The 24,994-nt window shown below is 42.8% G+C and overlaps 2 pseudogenes; one reads left to right on the top strand and one right to left on the bottom strand.

Annotated features, from left to right (window-relative positions):
* The first annotated feature begins 2,236 nt into the window (after window positions 1-2,236).
* On the top strand, window positions 2,237-14,204 carry LOC121166974 (annotated as a pseudogene).
* Window positions 14,205-22,954: 8,750 nt separating this feature from the next.
* Window positions 22,955-24,404, bottom strand: LOC121166990 (annotated as a pseudogene).
* Between the last annotated feature and the right edge of the window lie 590 nt (window positions 24,405-24,994).

The following is a 24,994-nucleotide window of genomic DNA, read 5'->3' as shown; positions in this document are numbered from 1 at the left end:
ACATGATCTGCCCCTTCTATGAAACTCATTGGCAGTAGTGTAATCTGACCATGCCAGACAGGCCCCCAGCCTAACCCTAGATACGGGGCAAAATGATTAAATTAGTGTGGAAACAATGATATTACCCACTTTCACCCTGTAGCCCGTGACCCTTTGTACCCTAATAAACTAAGATTATTAAAAAAAAAAAAAAGAATCACAAGCAACACCAAAAAAGGTGGGGAAGAAACAATCGTATATATCAGTATTGATGTAAAAATGATTTGTTGATTTTGATTTATATCTTTGTCACACAGCAAATGATGATATCCTATTGTACTTTAAATGATATGTGTTTGTAAATTCTATGATTGAAACATAAGTTTTCATTTCATTATATTTATAGTGCTTAACTATCAAATTGGTCATTTTACTATTCTTTGAATCACTTACTGAAAAATTAAGATCTTGAGTACAATGTGAATTTAAAACATGTTATTTCAAATGCTTAAGAGAGTAACAGGGGAAAAGGCAAGATTCAAAAGATGTATCATACTGTTAAATGTATGTATATCTGCTACATGAGCTGTTTTTATGTTAAAATTAGTAAATAAATTACTGAAACCAAAGGCAAACTCAAAAAACTGGTAAATGCTAAAGGGCTTCCAGAACATAAAAAAATAATAATAGTAATAATGAAAAAAAATTAGGTTTGTTACAGCATGGCATTTGTCTTATGTGTATATCTTCTGTTCAGCTGACAGGCTGTGACTGCCTGATACCAACTAATTGTCAGAAGAAGATAGTTCTGTATGAGACTATCATTTGTTTCCCTCCTAAGCTGTAGTTTACTATGTAGAAATTAAAACTTCAGTTTAATTATGTTATTCCATAAAAAGAAAAGCAAAAACAAAGTAGAATGTTTTAATATGTGCATACTCAAAAGCGAAAAAAAGAAATAAATCTATATTGTTTTATATTTATACACTAGAATTACATGTATGTGTATTACATATTTTTTTTTACTTTTGAGTATGTACATATATGATATGTATTATTGGTACATATGATGATATATTATATATATTTAATTCCAGTATAAGCTGAAGGAAATAATTACTCATTTAGGCAAGCACAGTTTTAACATATTTTCAGTATTTCATTATTTCACTTTGAAAAAAGAAAATTGAATTTTATTATTGCTTCATAATATTTTTAAGTATCTCTGTATGTATGAGGAAATCATTAGTAAGCTAGTCAAAAATTTTCTCATTATCTTGTGCAATAGTAAGCATTTATCTTAATTATCTAATCTAGCATGATATTTATCTCATGTGTATCTAAAGATTGCACAATGAACTCATTTTATGTTTATTATAGAAAACAATCTGATACAGAATAATAATGAAATTGTAGCTTCAGAATTGCAAACATGATACAGGACAAAATGTTTTCTTTTGTTTTTAGCTTATATTGCCATATAGATTGTAAATTAAGCTGCATTCCTAGAAGATGCAAATTGAACACACACAGAAGAATAAAACTCAGCTTAGTATTATAGGTCCTGAGTTAATATTTCAGCTCAGTGCCAATATGGTCACTTATGTTAATTTAGTTGAAAAGTAGAGTGGCAATAAAGGAAACACTGAGTCATATTTTCCACTTGGAGAGCTATTCTAGCAATGCCTTCCACAGTTCATTAGAATGAAAATCTTTAGAGAAAACAACATTTAAGAGAATAAGGAATATTCTGTTGTACTATTGGAATTGCCAAAGTAATACAGCACAAGATATTTTCATTTAACTGTTATTCTATTATGCTGTATGAATTGTAAATTGAACTGCAGACATGGAAGTTGCAAATCAAATATACAGAGAACGCACTGTCAGTGTTTCTATTGAATGATCCAGAACTGAGGAGACATGTACTGTTACAGGTGTTGGTGTCCTTTGAAGATGTGGCTGTGGACTTTACCCAGGAAGAATGGCAGACAATGGACAATACTCAGCGGACCCTGTACAGGGAGGTGATGCTTGAGACCTATAACAATCTGCTGTCTGTGGGTGAGTGAAGTTCTGTCATGCCTAAGCAGAACACTTCTGTACCGTTTACTAATGAAAGAGGAGTTTAAAAACTATAGTAGTTGGTAGGACTAGTGGTGATTTTGGAAAATCTGCATCATTCTCCATTAACAGGGTACTCCATGACAAAGCCTGATGTGATCTTCAAGTTGGAGCAAGAATCAGCACCATGGACAGTGGAGAAATCTGTGAAGCAGAGACTTCCAGGTAGGTCAGCAGGGAAGCTGATACTTCTTTCAGTAAATGTTGACTGGAATTATATTTGATTTTTACTTTGAGTTTCTTCCAGGAGGACAGCGAGTGAGACACAGGCATTCTATAGTCTCCATGTATAGGTTTATTGTAGCAATTTGCCAGCCTGTCATCATAAATATAGACATATACATGCGTCTTTTCATGATTCCAAACACTTGAATCACAACTACCACCTCTCAAGATACATTTTTACAGGGTTGTATTTGAAACAAGAGTAGCCAGGAAAAGACAAACTACTGCTGGGATAAGATGTAAGATACCCAATCCTTATTTACAAATTTTATACCGTATTTTCTCTCATATCCCACTTTAAGTTAAACACACAATGTCACATAATTGAAATTTTTACTTAAAAAAATGGGTGTTATGTTAAGGCATTAATAGATGAGATGTAATGCCTGTTTAGTAATGCTCACAAAATGTCCACATTTTACTAATATTAAACTATGCTGTATCTAGAATAGCAACAAATTTCATTGGCTTTACTTGAGGTTTTGAAAAGAAACATTTAGATGTGATTCATAGATATGGTTACTCTTTCCCTCATTTCAGATCCCCATGGAAAGAATGAGCTGCTTGGAGCTCATCAGAACGGTCAAGAAATAATGTTCAGGTAAGTTGCAATCAGAAAAATTATAGAATAACTGAGATGCGAGCTGCATTGCCACAAAGATGCTTAACATTATCTCTGGCCATAATTGCAGCACAATATGAAAGGGAAATTGTACAAAAATGAGACTTGAGAAATAGGATTTCATTCTTTCTCCTTTTTTTTTTTCATTTGCAGACAGCAATTTTATTTGCCAAGTGCCCAGGTGAATGTAGAAAGCAGAGGGAATCAAATAGCATTTCTTGGGAGAGAGCCAGGAGATGGTGTGCCTCTTGAATGGAGACAGCAAAGTTTTTAGAAGGGTTTCACATTTTTAAGTGTCCCCTGAGCATTCCTTGTCTGTACAGGAACCTGTGGGTAAGACACTTCCCATTGGTTGTCTCTCAACCAGCAAGGGAATAGCTGCTACTACACAGCTTCAAACACCTGCCATTCTCTGGCTGTTCAGCTCTCAGAGGTAGGAAGCCACATGAGTGACAAATCTGAAGAAACTGGCTTTTTCTGAACTCATGTATGAAGTGTAGAGGGGGTCATCTATATAAGTCATATCAAAAGATCAAACCTGAGCGCATGGCATGGTAGCCTAGTGGCTGGCTCTCACATTGCATGCACTGGAATCATATAGGGCACTGGTTTGTACCCTGGCAGCCACACTTAACATCCAGCTCTCTGCCAATTGCAGGAGTCCAGCTTAGCCAAGTTCAGAACTTAAGAAGGATGGGTGGAGTAGGCATAAAAAAATAAGTGGACGACTACAGTTTCAGGATCATAATGGACAAGGCAAGAAAGCTGTCCTCTTTATACAGAAGCCTTCACAATCTCTGGCACTTATTTTTCACACCTGGTCAAGGGGGCTTTCCTAAGGATAGTTCTACTAATTGTTTCACCTTGAGGCCTGATATCAGCTGCCCCAATCCTGTGGTCTTGAAGTTCTCAATAGATGGTACATGTCAATCAGTAACATATTCCTATTACAATCCTGATGCTACAACTTAGTCTTCATTCAGTTTAGGGAGGAAGTGTATCACAGAAAGAGGGACCTAAAGATTAGTGAAAGAGGGAAAAAATAGATTTCCACTACAACTAGGGACTTAACATTCTTGATTAGCATATGGCCAGTGTGTGGGGGACAACCCTAAGCATAGATTCCGGCCCGTCACACCCTCTACCCCCAGGACTCACAGACCCAGGACCCAATGTACTGGCCAGCCAAGCACCCAGGCCAGGCAACACATACAGCTCTGGTGCTCATAAACTGGGCTCATCACACAGCTATGCCCAAGGGCCCAGAAAAAGCTACCAGGGCCCCACTGGATCTCCTGTACCCAGAGATCATGAGTCCAGCACCAACATCGCCCTGACTGCCATGTCTTACCTCGATTCATTTTCCACCAGCATGTGTTGCAGCCTGGCTCAGTCTAGTCTTTCCCCAATTCCACTTCACATTGCTGTGTGCTGTGGCCTATCCAAGAACAATCCATCTGGAGGTTTAGCTGGAGCCAGGAAGTGGCTGGGGAGTATGTGTGTAGGTGGGTGTGTTCATGTTTGTGAAGAGGCATGTTGTACCTAAGGTCATTTACACAGGTTCAGTATAAACCTTGTGGAGTCTTCTCTTTCCTAAGTCTACCCTCATAGGTCTTGTATAAGAGCTAAAATTCTTTTTCAAATACCATTTTGTGCACCAAACCAAATGTTACCAGGAAAGCTCAGTGAATCTTTCCTTTAACATAGTATAGAAACAGAAAATGGAAACCAGTTGCAGACCAAACTTTTACTTGTTAATTGACCAGTTGAACATGGAAGAGGGGAGGAAGAAAGCAACTCCCAGCAGGGGCTCAGAGATCTGATGCCTTTTGAAAGGAGAGAGGAAATGACATCATAGTTTATTTTAAATCCTCTTAACCCACAGGAAGCATGATGAAATGCCTTTTGAAAAGAAGCATGCTTCTAAGGTCCCTGAGAACAACCTTGAAAGTAAGGAAAATCTCAGTCATCTTGACAAGATCCACATTTGTCAGCAGTCCTTTGAACACAATGGGAAAGAGAAAACCTTCAGTGGGAAGAGGATAGTCCTTATGTGTGATCAAGATGATAACAAAGACCCATGTAATCAGCAACCTGTCATTGTGCGAGAAGCAATTCATGCTGGCTACTATAAATCTTGCCTTACCACCACACTGAGAACTGACACAGGAGAAAATCTGTATGTGTCCAAGGAATGTAAAGAAAACATGAACCAGAAGTCGGAACTCATTAGAAATCAGATCCTTCAAAGTGCAGAGAATCCGTATGAATGCAATGAGCGTGGAAAAGCCATTCACAAGCAAGTATCTCTCATTGGGCATCAGAGAATCCACACAAGGAAAAATTCTCATGAATGTAGTGAGTGTGGAAAAGCTTTTATTCGTAAGTCACAACTCACTAGACATCAGAGAATCCACACTGGGGAAAAACCTTATAAATGTAGTGAGTGTGGGAAATGCTTTTCTCATAAGTCCAGTCTCCGTGCACATCAGAGAATCCACACAGGGGAAAAACCTTATGAATGTAGTGAATGTGGAAAAGCTTTTATTCAGAAGTCACAACTCATTGCACATCAGAGAATCCACACGGGGAAAAACCTTATGAATGTAGTGAGTGTGGAAAAGCTTTTATTCATAAGTCACACCTCATTAGGCATCAGAAAATCCACACTGGGGAAAAGCCTTATGAATGCAGTGAGTGTGGAAAAGCTTTTATTCGTAAGTCACAACTCATTGCACATCAGAGAATCCACACAGGGGAAACACCTTATAAATGTAGTGAGTGTGGGAAATGCTTTTCTCATAAGTCCAGTCTCCGTGCACATCAGAGAATCCACACAGGGGAAAAACCTTATGAATGTAGTGAGTGTGGAAAAGCTTTTATTCGGAAGTCACAACTCATTAGACATCAGAGAATCCACACAGGGGAAAAACCTTATGAATGTAGTGAGTGTGGAAAATGTTTTATTCAGAAGTCACACCTCATTAGGCATCAGAAAATCCACACTGGGGAAAAGCCTTATGAATGTAGTAAGTGTGGAAAAACATTTTCTGATAAATCAAGAATTAGATCACATCAGAGAATCCACACTGGGGAAAAACCTTATGCATGCAGTGAGTGTGGAAAAATGTTTTCTGATAAGTCCTGCATGAGATCTCATCAGAGAATCCATACTGGGGAAAAACCGTATGAATGTAGTCAGTGTGGAAAAGCTTTTTCTCATAGGTCAAGCCTTTTCAGACATCAGAGGTTACACACAAGGGGAGAAACCTTATGAATGTAGGGTTTTTTTTTTTTTTTAAAGATTTATTTTTATTATGTTTTGTTTGAAAGGCGGATATACAGAGAGAGGAGAGACAGAGAGGAAGATCCTCCATGTGATGACTCACTCCCCAAGTGAGCGCAGCAGCTGATCCGAAGCCAGGAGCCTCTTCCGGGTCTCCCACGCGGGTGCAGGGTCCCAAAGCTTTGGGCCGTCCTCGACTGCCCTCCCGGGACACAAGCAGGGAGCTGGAAGGGAAGCGGGGCTGCCGGGATAGAACCGGTGCCCATATGGGATCCCGGGCATGCAAGGGGAGGACTTAACCACTTGCGCCACCGTGCCGGGCCCTGTAGGGTGTTTTTTTATAGCCTTTACTTAAGATGTGGGCAGGGCAGCAGCTGGTCCTGTGACCCAGCTGGGTGCTGACTGATTCCAGAGAAGTGCTTTTAGCTAATACTGGGTTCAATCAGAGCCACAGGCATACTTATCAATTAGAGTTGAGAATTAGCCCAGCCATTCAGTCTGCACTGAGAACAACACAATTTTGTTTCTGGTTTTTTTATTGGACATTATATAGAGACTCATCATACTTGACTAAAAGTGTACTTGTCAGTAAAGTTTTCAAAATTTACATTGAATAAATGTTATATATTAGTTTAGCCATTTAAAGTTATTTAAATGCATATTTAATGCATGTACACAGTTTGGCTTCACATGATTCCAACATCACAGTGATTTATAAATACATCAAAGTGCATCACAAAAACGTTTATTTTTAATAAAGCTTTTTTTACCTGTTATTAGAAAGTCAGATTTCAGAGATAATGAGAGACAGAGAGGAAGATCTTCCATCTGCTGGTTCAACTCCCCAAGTGGAAGCAAAGGCTGAGCCTGAGACAATCCAAAGCCAGGAACCAGGATTGTTCGGCATGAATATCCCACATGTGTGCATGGTCCCAAGCTTTGAGCCATACTCTACTGCATTCCCAGGCCACAAGCAGGCAGCAGGAAGTGAAGTGGAGCATCTAGGACATGAACTACTAAGCTACCACACATTGTCTGAAAATTGTCATGCCACCTCCAGTGCAGCCTGCATGAGAAATCATCGGGCCAAAGTGGAAGCTTCAAGGAATGATGCCTCCTGGATTCGGCTGCATCTCTAGTGGTCTTGGCATTCCTGTCTGTAATCTCTTTGCTTTTATCTTGATGGCTGGAATAATACAATTTATGTGGGTCAAAGGCTCAATGTTCCTTCATAGTTCAATGAAGCCTTCTGACAGGAGACTGGACAAGAATAGCAAGCAGTATGAGGTAAAAACTATCAAGTCACTAGCTTTAGTAAACCTACCTGGGGCTATTTTTGAGAATTCCTAAAAAGATTATAGTAGAAATCTATAGCTTAAAAAGCCATAGAGGAAGAAAAACTAGAAATATAGGCAATTAATATTAAAACCAATGGAAGGGGCCCAGCGGCGTGGCCTAGTGGCTAAAGTCCTCGCCTTGAATGTGCCAGGATCCCATATGGGCACCGGTTCTAATCCCGGCAGCACCACTTCCCATCCAGCTCCCTGATTGTGGCTTGGGAAAGCAGTCGAGGACAGCCCAAAGCCTTGGGACCCTGCACACATGTGGATACCTGGAAGAGCTTTATGGATCCTGGCTTCAGATCATCATAGCGTCGGTCGTTGGGCTCACTTGTGGTGTGAATCATCGGACGGAAGATCTTCCTCTCTATCTTTCCTCTCTGTATATCTGTCTTTCCAATAAATAAATAAATCTTTAATAAGTAAATAAATAAATAAAACCAATTTAATGCAAAAAACACAATGAGAGCTATCTGCTTAATGATTAAAACTGCAGTTGGTATCAAACTGCGTCCACAAGAAATAGCAACTGCAGTCTGTCACTCGGCTATTAGAGAACAATCTTTTCTCAACAGCCCCATTTACCTTCTTGGAATAATTGTTTGTAAAAATGTAACCTCATAAATAAGCAAAAAAAAATTGTTCATTTGCAAAGTCTATTGTATATAAACTGATGCCTTGCTTTTGGAACATGCACTCAGATACAACTGCCTTGAATTGTCATGTCGGTTTGTCACTTGCTGAATCCTTGCCCACCGTTCCCGGGGTCCTATTCCTGTCGGACTGATTGCTCCTGGCTGAGCCGGTTCATCACAAGCAATGAATATTCAAGTAGAGATTTCAACACCTGATATTTTGATTTAACTGAGATAAATATTTTGTAAATGTAAACTTAAGCATACCTAGCCTCTTGTACCCTATGAACAATGTTTCTGCCTGATTAAATACAACTGTTGATATGATCTCTAAAAATGTCAATATTTTGTCCAGGATAAATTGGTATAGAATTAAAATCTCATCCAGTGTTCCATCATTGGGCTTGGAAAAGTGTAGTCTCCTGCAGCTGGCCACTGCAGGGGGTCCTCAGCCAGGCTGGACCCAATGCTGGGGACACAGGCCATGGTCACTGCTGCCAAGTGATGACCAAGTTAAAGTGAATCCAGGCAATCTCCCTGGACATAAGTGTGATTTGGGGCTGAGTGCACTTAACCATGCTAGATGCCAGCACCGTCTGGTGCTTTGGAGAACCTGGGTAGATATAGGATGGACAAGGCTAGGTCTCTGCCCCAACTGGGTCATATGTGAGTAATGTCTGGATATGGATGAGCCTTGGCTTGGCTGAAACATCCAACAGTAAGAACAAGACTGGGTTGTAGACCAGCAAGGAAAGGCCACTGTTCTTGCCAAAAAAAGAGGTGAGCTAAGTAGGGCTAATCCATGGACCCACCAGTATGCACAAGATCTGGCATAGGGAGGAAGTTCTAATGGATGAGTTTGGGAAACTCTTTGGTTGGGACACAGAGGAGGTGAGCGGAAGAATCTAGATAGGCAGCAACCCAGACCAGGGAAGAGAAAGGTACCAACCAGCATACAATTGGCATAGGTCAGGGGGAGACCAGGCTGAAGCAGTTCACATCACTTGGTGGCAAATCTGAGCACCAGAACAGAGTGTGGGTCAGGGCAGGTTCATTCACAACGCATACCAGGGCACATTATGGAATGCCAAGGTGAGGTGAGCTTTACAGTTGTGGCCACAGGGCCCAACTAGCACACAAGAGAACCAGAGAGTGAGGGAGGCAGCAAAGCCAGCAGCAGGGAATTTTGTGTCCCCTGCTGAACAGCCACAACCACTGTAGAGCATGATTTGGGATGGGGGCAGACCAGACCAGACCAGGCAGGGCTCCAACACTTGTGAGCTAGATCAGGAAAAAGCCAGGCGGGGCTGACTACTCCAACTGTTGCAAACATAAATTAGAGTGGGATAGGGTTGGTTGGGCTTTTCTGCAGCAGCAGCTGGCAGAGGCTTGCACTGGAGAATAAATCTGTCAAGTTAATCTCCACAACCACCTGTAGCATGCATAATCCCAGAGTTGGAGTGGCCTAGTAGAGAAAGAGTGGGCACATCCCTCTTGGGTTACCACTCCCACTGGAGAGCATGAAAAGCAGGACTGGGACAGAAATTATTGGACAGAGAGTCACCTGGCAGTATGTGTGGACTGGATAGTGGGGCTGGTTGGTTTGAACTAGGCTTCAATGACCATTGACATGCAGGAGCACTAAGTGGAATGTGGGACATAATGAACAAGTCTGTGATACATAGTGGCATGCATGGGAACCAGGTCTGGTGGAGGTTATGGGAATTTGCCCCAACTAGGCTGCAGCTCCCACTGGTTTGCAGGAGAGCTGAGAATGAGTGGAGAGGATCGGGCTGGACTGCAACAACCATTGGCTTGCATGGAAGACAGGGCTGAAAACAAAACTGACCCAACAATTGGAACCACAAGCATGTGCATAAAGTGATTGGGGCAATGGACTGTGCTGGACCCTGTACTGGCAAACACACACAAGAATTTGGTCTGGGATCACATCAGATGAAGTTTCTTTGGAGAGCCCTCCTACTGAACTGCTGATCTCAGAACCCCAACCATAAAGAGAGTATGTCACCATGTGAATTCTGAAGAGATTTCTTCGTGCTTGGAACAGCAAGATTGGCAGTCGTTCAGACCTGTTGAACTATCAAAACTGCTTCAGCATGACCCTCAGAGCATGCCCCACATCATGGACCTTGGATGGTTGGGGTTTATCCATTTGTTTTTCCCCTGAACTCACATAGAGAAAAAAATTAATTTTGGTGTGGAAATAATGTTCTTACTCACTGTCCTGTAACCCTTGACAACTTTTACTGTAATCAACTTTTAAGATGAATTGTGGATTTAGGACTTACAAGAATCATTTTTGGGTGAGGTGTGATACTTAGAAGCAAGAGTCCTTTACTTGCACACATGCTGTGATTGTATATGGGTACCAGTCCATGTCCCAGCTCTTCCACTTCATTGCTTGTGGCCTGGGGAAACAGTTGAGGATGGCCCAAAGCCTTGGCACCATGTACACATGTGCAAGACCTGGAGGTGGTTCATGGCTTCTGGCCTTGGGTCTGCTCAGCTCTGGCTGATGTTGCCACTTGGGGAGTGAACCATCACATGGAAGATCTTCCATTATGTCTCTCTTTCATCTGAAATCTGACTTTCTACTAGTAAGTAAATTAAGCTTTTAAGAAATAAACATTTTATGATGTACCTTAAAAGGACTTTGAAGTATTTACAAATCTTTGTGAGTTGGAAGCATGTGAAACAAAAATGTTTACATGCAAAAATGTATATTTCAATAGCTTCAAATTGCTGAAATAACATACATTTATACAGTGTAAATTTTAAAAGGTTTATAGGCAGGTACGGTTTTAGTCAAGTATGGTCAGTCTCTATACAAAATCCAATAAAGCAAGCAGAATCAAAATTGTGTTGTTCTCAGTGTGGACTGAATGGCTTTGCTAATTCTCAACTCCAACTGATAAGTATGCCTGTTGCCTGACAGAACCCAGTATTATCCTTTTCTGGATGTGGACTCCATGAGAAAAGATACAATGTGAGCATGGGGATCATTTGTTGAAAAGGTTTTTGTTGCTACCAAATAGTAGCCCTGAGAGAACACTCTGTGATTCTACCTGGGTCTGGTGCTGGGGCTGGGCAAGAGGCTGTCTGGGTAAAGAAATTGGTGGGCAGTAATACCTGGCCCTAGAGCTGAAGACCAGGTGGGCATGCGACAGGCTCACTGGTGATGGGGGCTGGGGCTCGGAAAAGCCTAAGTGGCCTGGCTCTGGACAACCAGGAAGATTGGCAGGATGTACCTGCTGTGAACTGGGTTCCTGTGGAGAAGCCACCCTGGCTTTAAAGCCACCTGTGTGGTGACAGGGTGGGCTGAGAAGTGGCACAGGTAACACCAGCAAAGCTGCCTTGGCCCTGAGCAAGTGATGGTGGCTGTGAGGACATGGTGTCTCTACTACGGTGCCCTCTGTTGCCCAAATTTCCAATCAAGGGCTCAGTTAGCCAGCACCAAGGAGCCTCTGGCCCAGGAGCAAAGCCACAACATCCACCGTCTGCTGCTCGAGAACCTGTCGAGCTCAGCCAGTGGTGCTGCTCCCTCAGCTGACAGTGTGCTTGCCAGCCACTCAGGGCTGGTCTTCCTCTGACAGTGACCCTAGACTCAGCCTGCATGCCTTGAATCCCCTGAACCAAACATGCCCACCCTGCCACCACACCTGACCCTCCAGTGTCATCTCCCACAACCAGGGGCTGCCTGGATGCTCCTCCAGGGTCAGGAGTGCTCAGTCCCACATCACTCATTTCTAACCTGCCTGCCCTGGTAACCTTTCTGCTGCTCCAGGCCAAATTTGACTAATGTGGTAGGAAATTCAATGTGAAACACCACAACACCTTATTTTATGACTCACAAAAATATGTTCATGTGGACAACTCTAGTTTTCAAACAGGGTTAATTTAAGAAGCAGTAGGAAGGTGGTCTGCCCTAGTGGCATTAGGGGGCTCCAAGGGAGGAAAGACTCAAGGAAATGATGAAAATTGTGTCCATTGTGCAGCATCTCAGGGAGGGTTCCCAAGAGTGAGTCACCCCAAGGAAAGAAAGAAAGAAACTTATTTGCAATGTGCAGTAATGTCTACCATCTTGCCCAGAAATGAAAGGCAGCTAGTTCAGGGTCACAAGCTTGGAAGCCATTCCCTACCCCACCACCTAGGTGTTCCCTCCTACCCACCTATCATCACCTGCAAGCTGAGAGGTGGCGTTATTGCATTATTGTGTGACCACACCCCTCACAAGCCCCCATAATGGCCCCTGTTAACGAGGGCCTGCCTCTCTTAGTCACATACTTGCATCACTCTGGCACATCAACTCTTGGTTTCCCCAGTAGCTGGTTGCTCTCTGGTTTCCTGTAGACAGACTCTGAGGTCAGGTAGCCCCTGAGCATGGTCCCTGTGTGTCTGTATTCCTCATCCTCTGTTCACTGCTTTGATGGAACAGTAAAGATGTTAATTGTAGGATGCCCTGTATCTCTAATTTGTGTACTTTCAGAGTTCCGGGAAAGATGAGGTCTAGCTGTAGTGGAATGTGGGCAGAGAAACTGGGGAAAGATGGATGTCTGCACCTTGAGCCTCTCTTCAAGAAGTGCAGCCCATGGACAGGCCCCTTCTGCCCATGACCCTGTGGCCCCAGCCTGTTTGCTAAACAGCAAAGTAAACAGAAGAGGCAGGTAAACAGACCAAGCAGTCTGGGTCAGCTCTCCCTTCCTTCAGAGAGTATTCTTGACAAGAGGGTTAATTGGGTTTTTATGGAAAGAGTGAGTTATATAGTCATAGGAAGTAGCCATGTTTGCAATGGGTGGAAAATGGGTGGGTTATAGTACTATAGGAAGCAGTCAGTTCTAGGCTGCCTCTGCCAGGGACTCTGCCACCCCTGCCCTCCATCTTGCTCCTCAGGGCTGGGCTCACTCTCCCTGGGCCCACAACACATTTAGCATTTCTGCTTGGCTGCTGCTGCTGCAAGCACAGGCTTTATGGCATGGCAAAACCTAAACGTCTATCCCGACTGTCACACAACCCCTTAGGCTACTCCAGCTGCTCCACCTGCTCTGCCTCCCCATCCAATGACAAACCAGCTTGTTCACAGTAGCATACCCCACGACACTCCCACTCTGCCAACCAGCCTTGGCTCTGCCAGGTCAGATGGGACAAGACGGCATATTCTTGTGTGTGCTTGAGAAACCCTGTAGGATTTGAAATGTTTGGTCACAATCCTTCAAACTCACACATGCCTGTCCCACCTGACTTTCTCCTCAACTTGGGTGCATGGTTGATTCAGCCTTCAACATACTCCCTCCAACAACCCTTGACCCACCATCTACTTTTGAACGAGGAAAGCTCTGCTACTGCCCTCTTTGCACCCAGTGCTCCTGGCTGCCAGCATCACCACCATGCTCACTGCTCTAGTACCAGAGAATTTTGGCTCAGACAGCATAGAAGCACTGCATGCCACAGGTACCATGCTCTTCCTGCAATTCCAGGGTAAGCCCTGCTTGTCCTGCAACCACAGTGCCTCTATCACTCTTGCCAGTGTGCCTAGCAACCCCCTTGAGGTCCCTCTAGTGCCATGCCATCTCCCCCAGGTAAACACTCTGGCTGACCCCAGCCACCTGCTCCAATATAACAACGGCTATTTCAGTATCTGTTCACACACAGAAAAACACCCCTGCTTATTGCTTGTTGCTGTAGAACCAAGGCAGCTTGGAGGGCAACCCCAGGCTCTAGCCTGCCTCCCATCCACTCTTGGACCAGCCATGCTGAGCCAGCCATTTCCCTTCAGCATTTAATGTTGCCTCATGTACCTTTAGTGCCTCAAGCCTGGCACCCCTCCACATCTAGCCAGTCAGCGCTTCCTTCCTGCCGGCTGCCTCAGGTTTAGGCGCTGGAGCTGTGGACCACCTGCTGCTTCCCTTGTGCACCTGCACCTCATCCTTTGCTACAAAAAGAGGCTGATGGTGCTGGTGACCCCAGAACACTAGCATGCCCAGTCCACTGTCAGAGCCGCTATTCCAGGATCAGGCCAAATTGGGTGGTGTCTCCTCTGCTCTCGACTTCAGGACCAGGCCAACTCACTAACACCAATAAACACTCCAACCCACCCGACCCGAAGATTCCAGCCTCCATGAAATGTACTCCAGGGCCAGGCAGACTTGGCTGGTGCCCAGTCCACTGCTCTAGGGCCAGATCAGTTCCAAGGATGCTCCACCAGCCCCCAGTCTACACTATACCTGCCCCAGGCCAGGGGCCACAGCTGGGGTCTCAGTACCTCTGGTCTACTACCACCTTGCCTGATGTTCCAGGAACATGCAGGCCCATGGCCAGTGACATGGTGTCTGCATCAGGCCACTTGCCTGCCTACAGCTCCAGAGCCAGTGCCTCTTGCCCTGTACCCACCCTGCATCTCCCATGCCTACCTCAATGCTGTTCCAGGGCCAATTCAGGGGTAGTGTTTCTCCATATGTGTACCCTTCTTCCAACCACCCTTACCTCAGGATGAGGGATACGCTTCCAGCATTCCTGCTGTTTCCTTTCCTCCCTTTCCCAACCCCCCTCACCCAGCCCCTGCTCATCAGTGATATGATCTTTAAAGCTGGGTCCAGCTTCTCTGTGGGTTCTTTCCTCTGATTCTGCTCTGTGGCCCTCACCTTTGCAGCCTCTGTGAATGACTGGATGTGGAGACTTGACACCCTTACTCTGTTGGTGCTTGAAAGATAGACCTCTGGTGCCATTTCCTTCATGACTTCATCCCACAACCTGGTGTCACCCATTACAGGGTTTGACCCTGGGCCACCTGCATGGCCCTCTCTGCCTGTTTCAGGTAATGCAGGTTGGTTGAAGCCAAGTTCAACCCAAACAACCCTACTATTCAGCCCACACACATACTGGCAGGTGCCTTTCTGTCTAGCCACGCCATGCCAATGTCCTGGTTTTCCTGCTGTCCAATGGGTTTGGCAACCCTAAAGGGAGGTGCCCAGTATCTCCTTACTGGGCCCCTCTAGGATTATGCACTCTCCAGGTGGTTCTGGAGTTTAACTTGACAAATTAACCCCAAGTGCCTTAAAAAAACTTTTTTTTTTTTTTAGCTTTTGTTTACTGCTGGAAAATTTAGCCTCCAGAACACAAGGTTGCACATATCCACCACACCGATATTGGCAGTGGGTGGTGCCTGGGCCAACCCAGTTCTCCAAAGATCCCTTCTCAGTGCACTAACTAGGATTGGAGCAGGCTCTGGAGCTCGGGCAGGCCCAGGGACAACTCACCACATGTTTGTGGTGGCTGAAATCAGACTACGAGCATGGAAATGGACCTGACCTAGAACTTGCCAGGATTCACTTTGTTATTTATTTGAAGGTCAGAATGAGAATCTCCTAGGTGCTGATTCGCTTCTCAGAGGATTACACAATGATCAGGACTAGGAGCCAGGCTGAAGTCAGGGATCTGAAACTCCACCTGGGTTTCCCGTGTGATTGTAGGAGTTGAAGCACTTGGTCTACCTTGTACTACTCTCTCAGGTGCATCAGCAGGGAGTTGAACCTGAAGCAGAGCAACAGGGACTCAAACTACCACTCACATGGGTTTCTGAAACTGTCAATTGTGGCTTAATCTCTCTGTGCCACAAGGCCAACCAAGTATGGCCCACTTTGGAAAGCAGTTTATCACTATAAGCTCCCAAATTTTAAACCTTCTCCACATTGCTTATACATCAGCCAGTGTGTCTAACGTGTATATAGCCAGTTTCCTGGGTTGTTTAGGGAATGGCAAGGTGCATTCTAGATAGGCTCTGTACGCTCGTGGTTCTATTTGCCTTTAGTTGAATCTGCAAGCAAGGAACCTTGCCAGAGGGAGGCAGGCTGTGCCTCACAGTGTCTGGTAGGGAAGATTTTGAGTGTCCTCAGCATGCAAAAATCATGCATGCATACAGGGCAACTGCTGTTTAATAGCTCCGTGTAGCCACAGCGCACGTGAAAAAAAAATCACCCAGGTAGGCGCATTTAATTTATTCAATTCTCTACTGGCCAATTAAAAACAAAGACAATAAAGCTGAGAGTTGAGGTGTTACAAATGAGATTAAACCTCAGTGTTTGTCAAAGGGCCTCTTGCTGACAGGTGGTCACTTGATGATGCACATTGAAAGTCTTTGGTTTCTGGGCCCGGCACAGTGGCACAGTGGTTAAGGTCCTCGCCTTGCACGCCCGGAATCCTATATGGGTACCGGTTCTAATCCCGGCAGCTCCACTTCCCTTCCAGCTCTCTGCCTGTGGTCCGGGAAAGCAGTCGAGGATGGCCCAAGGCTTTGGGAACCTGCACCCATGTGGGAGACCCAGAAGAGGCTCCTGGCTTCGGATCGGCATAGTATCAGCCGTTGCGCTCACTTGGGGAGTGAATCATCGGACGGAAGATCTTCCTCTCTGTCTCTCCTTTCTGTATATTTCCGCCTTTCCAATGCAAAAAATAATAAAAATAAATCTAAAAAAAAAAAAAGAAAATCTTTGGTTTCTTTCATTCTGAATAGTCTCCTCAGCCACCCCGTACTGGCTGGGCATCAACCACCTTTCTCTTTCTTTCCTTCCTTCCTTGCTTCCTTCTGTCCTTCATTCCTATCTTTATTTTTCTTTCTCTTTCATTTCTTAAATATTTATTTGCTTCCATTAAAAAGTCAGATGCCCCAAAAGGAGAAACAGAAAGATCCTCCATCTGCTGACTCACTCCCCATTTGGCCACAATGGCCAGAGACAGCTAATCTGAAGCTAGGAGCCAGGAGCTTCCTTCAGGTCTCCCATGTGGGTGCAGGTTCCCAATGCTTTGGGCTATTCTGTGCCACATTCCCAGTCCACAAGCAGGAAGCAAGATAAGTGGAGCAACCAGTATATGGGCCAGGGCCAATACAGGACCTGTGCTTTGTTTTTTTTTTTTTTTTAAAGATTTATTTTTATTATTTTTTATTGGAAAGGATATACAGAGAGGAGAGACAGAGAGGAAGATCTTCCGTCCGATGATTCACTCCCAAAGTGAGCACAATGGCCAATGCTATTCTTATCCAAAGCCAGGAGCCTCTTCCAGGTCTCCCACGCGAGTGCAGGGTCCCAAAGCTCTGGGCCATCCTCAACTGCTCTCCCAGGCCACGGGCAGGGACCTGGAAGGGAAGCGGGGCTGCCGGGATAGAACCGGTGCCCAAATGGGATCCCGGCACGTTCAAGGCGAGGACCTCAACCACTGCGCCACTGCGCCGGACCCAGGACCTATGCTTTCAAGGTGAGAACTTCATCCTTTAGGGTAGCAGGCTGGGCCCTTGGCAACACCTTTACTGTGTATGGGCAGAGTTGAGTTTGGATAGCTTTGGGATAATTATGAGTGCTCATATTGTCTTTTTAATTGCATCATAGTTTACTCTTCTCTCTCATTCTTTCTCCCTCCCTCCCTCTCTCTCTCTCTATCAAAAAATATATTTATTTTTGTTGGAAAGGCAGATATACAGAGAGGATGAGACACAGAGAGGAAGATCTTCCACCTGATGATTCACTCCTCAAGCAACCACAACAGCCGGAAGTGTGCCAATCCGTAGCCAGGATCCCAAAGCCTCTTCTGGGTCTCCCACATGGGTGAGAGGTCCCAAGGTTTTGGCCAGGTCTCAACTGCTTTCCCAGGCCACAAGCAGCAGACTGACTGTGAAGCAGCGTCACCAAGATTAGAACCAGTGCCCATATGGGATCCCAGTGCATTAAAATTTAGGACTTTAGCTACTGGGCCCATCCTGTGTTTTGAACTGCAGGTTTATTCAGCCTACATTCCCAGAACACATGTGTCTAGCCAGAACCAGGACACATACTCAAACCCCACACTACCTGTATATTTTTTGGGGAACCACCCATCCCTTATAAAAAGAAGTGGAAGGTGAGTTAGGCTTAATAAATTTTGGATCCCTCCCGTGGTGGGTCTAGGATGTGAGCCAGGGTCTAGGACATAAGCCAACCAAGTTTTAGACAGAAAGCCTCTTTTCAGCGCCCAAAACTGAGCTTGCTGAGTGACTCCTCCCAGCATGCCCAGCCTGAGAGTGCAGCTGTACCATCTCGTCAGAGGACTGCTAATTCTTTGTGATAGCTTTTAGGAGGGTTTGTTTGCTTCTTTTAGGATATCAGTTTCTCTCCTTAAAAATGAAAGTCACAAGTTGAATGAAATATCTTCCTGTTACCATGATGACTAACTGCTTTTAGAGGTGAGGAAGTATGAGGCTAATGCAAAGAGATAAGGAAGAATCAGAGGGAAGAAGGAAAAGGATGGGGAGTTGTGCCATGTGTTCCTGTTGCAGTCACTTGGGCTGCAGTATTTGAACAGGCCAGCAGGTGTCAGCAGCAAACACAATTCAGGGATGACTACAGTGCAGTTTTTTTTTTTTTTTTTTTGTTATTTTGCAAAGAATCTAAAAGTGGTCAATGAATATAAAGCTCAGACTCCTAATTAGGACATCCTGGACCCTTAGGATTTGCCCCAACTCCCTTTTTATGGGTTCCTCTCTTCTCAGTTCAGTCACCATTCTAAGGTTTAGTAAACACAAATATGTGTTCACATTTGCATCAACCACACAGCTACAGACACTGACGTAGACTTCCACACAAGCAGACTTGAAAGATTTTTAAAATTAGAGAATAGCTGGTGTATTGCAGAGTAAAACTTCAAGAATACAAACTTTGATATTTTTCTTCCTGAGTTTTTCCCTAACAGATATCCAGTCATAAAGCACCATTGTCTCAATCAAGTTTCAAAGGGAGCACATTTCTGCTGAGACTTTTTCTGAATGGCACAGCAGATAGAAAGGAATTATTAGTTCCACTCTTCTCTTGTTCCCCATGAGGTCTCCATTTGGCAAGGCTGACATCACACCATCACATCTCAGGCACTTGTTGCCTGTAAAATTCCAACAGAAATCACATTTAATTTGAAAAAATGCAAATTGTTACAAATATGTCTTCTTTCAGAATATTCTGAGGCTCAAAGAATGCTCTTATCTTATTCAGCACATGAAGACATTCTGTGTCAACAGGCACTGCCTGCTCCCTGCCTCCTTCCCTTGCCTAGACAGATCACCATGCCCAAGTCACCTGAGAGTAGAGCTTGAGTTTTCCCTGCCTTTGGTGTCTCACTCACTCTCACTCTCCTCAGAGAAATACATTTTTAGGTCCTAATATAGAACATTCAGTGGAAATTGGAGACAGCAACTCTCTTCTCTGGCTGGGAGTGTTTTGAGAAGGAGGAGCCAAATTGTCAATAAGTTATTGTACTGGCACAACCATGGTTTCTGGACTGCAATAGTTACTATACAATCAATCTTTTAAAGATCATTCTGAGGCAGGGTTAGCTTGGGGCAGAGTGGTGTGGTGGGGCATGAAAGGCAGCACAGGACTAGGGAGTGTTTAGCTGAGTTCTGGTGTTTGGTGGAAGCAGGTCAGTCTTGACCTTTTTGATTAGTGGGCCCTGGGTGTGAAATGCTCCTTCCATGTACTGTTAGAGTTGGTAGTGTCTGCAGAATCTAAATTGATTCTCACTCAGAGGTCTGAGTTATTGTTTGTGGGATTTGAAAGTGGCTATTCTGCTTTCTTCCTGTATTGTGTCAGGTATGGTTAGTGTTTTTATTATTTTTTTTTTCTGGAATACTGCAGAATTTGGAGTCTGCAATCCTTTTCAGTTCTTCAGGATGTTGATCTGAGGTTGCACTGTAGAAAAGCTCACTTGTCCCTGAGAGCCTCACATTTGGTTTAGGGCAATGTAATATGAATCTTCCTGAGGATCTTGTAATAAGGCTGGACCATCAGGTTTGTAACCTGACTCACATTGGAGCAGGAGTCCCAGGCAAATGAATAGAATCTAGACTAGATTTTGTCAGTATAACCTTATTCGTGACATTGATGGAAAACTAATCCCACAAACATGTTACAAAGAAAAATGTAAGGTCTTGAGCAGGTTGCAGGAGTTGAAAAAGTTCAGTGGAAAGACTTTCAACTGAGGTCTCCATTCTGCAAGGCTGGCATTATGCCAGCACAACTCAGGCAACTGTTAACAGTAAAATTCAAAGATTTCTGGCAAGGCTGATATCTAGTGGTGTAGCTCATGCAATGACAAGAAATTTACTGTGGGAAGCCATGATGTATGAAATTGGTATGAATCTGTGAAGTACTGGCAGCAGCTGATACATAAATTCCAACTAATACATAAACACCAAGAGTCTGATGACACTTTTTATGTCTGGGATATACCTCCTAGGGTCTCAGGTGTTTCCTGAGCAGCAAGTCCTGAGACCACTGAGTGAGGTGATGGTGTTTCTTGACTGCAGAATTACAGGGGACAAACTGGTGAAAGATGTGTTTAGTGGGAATATCTCACAAGCTTCTATAGATTCATGTATATGTATATGTATATACTCATGTAAAATGAGACCTGACTGTGGGTAAAGGCTTTTCCACACTCACTACATTTAAAGGCTATACTCGATGTGGGTTCTCTAATGCAAGATTAAGTGTGAGCTAGCTAAAAGTTTTCCCACTTGCTACATTAATCACATTTTTGCCCTGTCTGAATTGTCTGAGTCTAATGAAAATTGTCTGCTTCTGTAGTCTACTTTCATGATTTTCCCATTTGAATACTCAGGTGCAATGAAACATGACTGCAAAAGGATTTTCCAGACTGAATACATCCAAAATAATCCCTCCCCCCGTGTGGATTCTCTGATGTTTAATGGAGACCTGAGTGGTGGGTCAAGGAATTGCCAGAATTGCTATACATTAAAACTTTTTCCTTTGTGTGGATTCTCTGATGCCTGATTATGTGTAACTTCTGAGAAAAAGCTTTTTTCACAATCAGGACATTTCTAACATTTTTCTCCTGTTTGGATTCTCTGATGCGTTTTGACACCTGAATGAGCTGTATTAGCTATTGCACAATCAATACATTCAGATGATTTTCCACCCAGTGTAGATTCTCTGGTGCCTAATTAGGTGTGACTTGTGAGAAAAAGCTTTTCCACACTAGCTACATTCATAAGATTTTTTCCCCTGTGAGGATTCTCTGTTGCCCAATTGGTTTGACTTCTGAGAAAAGAGTTTTCAACATTCATTACATTAATAAAGTTTTGCCCCAGTGTGGATTTTCTGATGTCCAGTTAGGACTGACTTCTGAGAAAATCTTTTCCACACTGGCTACATTCATAAGGTTTTTCCTGGTGTGAATAATCTGTCTACTGAAAACTGAATGGCTTCTAAATGCATGTCCACATTCACTACACTCATAAGATGCTGGAGACCAGCTCCAGCTGACTGAGAGCTTGCAAAGGATGCGTGGATCGGAGAGATGATAGGAAGAGATAAGACACAGACCACTATGGCTTGATGCTCATAATGGACAACTCAGAAAAGTTCCCTTCTTTATTTATACATAAATCATCACAAGTTTTTGCACAACATCCAATTGTTTCATTTTTCATTACATCATGGTTATAAAAATGCAAGAAGCAATGCAAAGAAACATTTCTCTTTTTCAAAGAAAACTTTCTTAACAAACCATTACTCATTGAAACCTGCAATCACCTGGCTGAAGCCAGGAACTCCACGGTTGGCAGCGCATGCAGTTACACAGTGACAAGTAGTTTACTTATACTCAAAATCAATTTTTACTAAACACAAACTAATATTGATTAAAATATTAAGAAGAGAATTAAAAGTTCATAAATGAAAGGATTTTATAAAAGCATATAACATAGATTCTTTGCTAAATCTTATAATCAAATCATGTATTAATTACGGCCACCTTCACCTAGTGCTGATTCAATTGTTTTTTATTCTTTTGTTAAAAGGCAGTGAAAGGGATCAAGGCAATTCAGCTAATCTACAAACAGAGGGCCTCTACAAGAAACTTCCTTTCATCTATATAAACTGTTTTCTTTCCCTCAATATAAATGCCAATTTAAGATAGAAATTTTTAAACTGTTTGCTTTCCCTAAATATAAGTGCCAGTATAAGATTGAGATTTTAACCCATTTTGAGTGGGTTTTGTTTTGTTTCCTTTTAGAAGATGCCCCACATATTTTTGATTTCTTGTGGTAAGAAACTAAAATGCGTCATATCATGTGTTGTAACAGTTCGAGGTATATGGTAAACAAGCTCTTTATACCTCCATGATTGCCATCTATTCCAAGATATTATCAAGCCATTTTTTAAGGAAAACATTACTTATACTGGGGCAAATTTCGTGACAAAAGTGGGCACATTACAGGATGCTTGGAAACATAGTGGGCTCAATTGTACTATTGTATACTTTTAACTGTGTCATAGCCTTATGATACTATAGGTGTTTTTATCGTAACATGATAGATCAATTTGAGGTGTCATACAGGTTACAGGAATCACTTCACATTAGCAGAAAAGCAACAACACCATCAGAAGAATTCTATGAAATATCAGAGAGGTGATTGAGTTCCATACAATGGGTGAGGCAACAATGAGGTGACCAGAGACATTCTGCCAGGCCTTGCACGCAGCCAGAAACTCCTCGCAGCCTTGCTAGCTGAGGAGCGGTGCTCATCACACACCCATGCCATCCGACCCAACTGCATGGCTCCCCACAATAAGATTTTTTTCCTGTGTGAATTCTGATGTAGTGATAGCCTTGACTTCAGAGAAAAAGCTTTTCCACATTCACTGCATTCATAAGGTTTTTCCAATGTGAGTTCTCTGATGCTTGATTAGGTATGACTTCTGAGTAAAAGCTTTTCCACATTCACTACATTTATAAGGTGTTTCCCTTTGTGGATTCTTTGATGTCTAATGAAAGCTGAATGGTTTCTATAGGCTTTTCCACATTCATTACATTCATAAGGTTTTTCCTCTGTGTGAGTTCTCTGATGCATGACTAGGCTTGACTTCTGAGAACAAGCTTTTCCACACGAACTGCATTCGTAAGATTTTTCCCCTGTGTGGATTCTCTGATGTCTAATGAAAGCTGAATGGTCACTATAGGTTTTTCCACATTCACCACACTGATAAGGTTTTTCCAATGTGTGAATTCTCTGATGCCCGATTAGGCTTGACTTGACAGAAAAAGCTTTTCCACATTCACTACATTCATAGGGTTTTTTCCCCTGTGTGGATTCTCTCATGTCTAATAAGGGATGAATGGTGTCTAAAGGCTTTTCCACATTTGCTACACTCATAAGGTTTTTCCCCTGTGTGAATTCTCTGATGCATATTTAGGTTTGACTTCTGAGAAAAAGCTTTTCCACAGGCACTGCATTCATAAGGTTTTTCCCCTGCGTGGATTCTCTGATGTGTAATAAAATCTGAATGGTGTCTAAAGGCTTTTCCACATTTGCTACACTCATAAGGTTTTTCCCCTGTGTGAATTTTCTGATGCGTACTTAGGTTAGACTTGACAGAAAAAACTTTTCCACAGGCACTGCATTCATAAGGTTTTTCCCCTGTGTGAATTCTCTGATGCATACTTAGGTTTGACTTGACAGAGAAAGCTTTTCCACACTGGCTACATTCATAAGGTTTTTCCCCTGTGTGGACTCTCTGATGTCTAATAAAATCTGAATTGTGTCTAAAGGCTTTTCCACATTTGCTACACTCATAAGGTTTTTCCCCTGTGTGAATTTTCTGATGCGTACTTAGGTTTGACTTCCAAGAAAAAGCTTTTCCACACTGGCTACATTCATAAGGTTTTTCTCCTAGGTGGATTCTCTTATGTCTAATGAGAGCTGAGGCCTCACTAAAGCCTTTTCCACACTCACAACATTCATAATCTTTTCCTTCTGTGTGAATTTTCTGATGCACAATTAGGTTTGACTTTAAAGAAAAAGCTTTTCCACACTCATTACATAAATAAGGTTTTTTCCTGTTGTGGATTCTCTGATGTCTAAGAACAGCTGAGTGGTCTCTTAAAGCTTTTCCAGATTGCCTACATTCATAAGGTTTTTCTCCTGAGTGGAATCTCTGATGATTAAAGAGATCAAAGTAGCTGGGGAAGGGTTTTCCACACTCATTACATTCATAATTTTTTCTCCTTGTGTGAAGTCTCTTAGGCCTTTGCAGAGATATGTGTTCATCAACGGCTTCCCTAAGCTTACTGTGTTCATATTTTTTCTCTCCAGTGTGAAGAATCTGATCTCTAGTGAGTTCTGACTTCTGGTACATTTTTTCTTTACATTCATTGCACACATAGAAATTTTCTCCTGTGTCAGTTCTCTGCTTGGTGGTAAGGTCAGATTCACAGCTAAAAATTTTTGTACAGTAGCTACATATATAATGACTCTTTGCTGTCTGGCTTGTCTGATTTATTTTGACATCTGTTGTATACATAAGAGATTTCTCACTCTTAAAATGTCCATGGAGTTTTTCTCTTGATTGTGTTTCCTGATGATTGCCAAGGAGCTCATTCTTTCTGTAGGGATCTGAAATGATGAAAACAGTAACCATATCCATGAATCACATGGTGTTTCTTCTACAAGAATTTCTTCTACAATGCTCAAGGAAAATCAGTGATGCTTGTTGCCATTCCAGACACAGCAAATTTTAATATTTTTAAAATGGGCACATTTATGAGCATTATTTATGAGCATTACATCTTTTTACTAATGTATTCATATAACATTTTAAAATAAAAATTTCAATTATTTGGAATTGTGTATTTTTAGTTTACAAAGAACACTAAACAACATGTGGCACAGAAATTGAAAATAAGTCTTGGGGTTTCTTAAATCCCATAACAGTGCCAATTTGTCTTG

Source organism: Ochotona curzoniae, unplaced genomic scaffold (genome assembly GCF_017591425.1).
Source record: "Ochotona curzoniae isolate NIBS_2020 unplaced genomic scaffold, NIBS_Ocur_1.0 contig_1178, whole genome shotgun sequence".
Classification (NCBI taxonomy): Eukaryota; Metazoa; Chordata; class Mammalia; order Lagomorpha; family Ochotonidae; genus Ochotona; species Ochotona curzoniae.
Note: the sequence above shows the minus strand (reverse complement) of the source record. Positions and strands in the feature narration are given on the sequence as shown.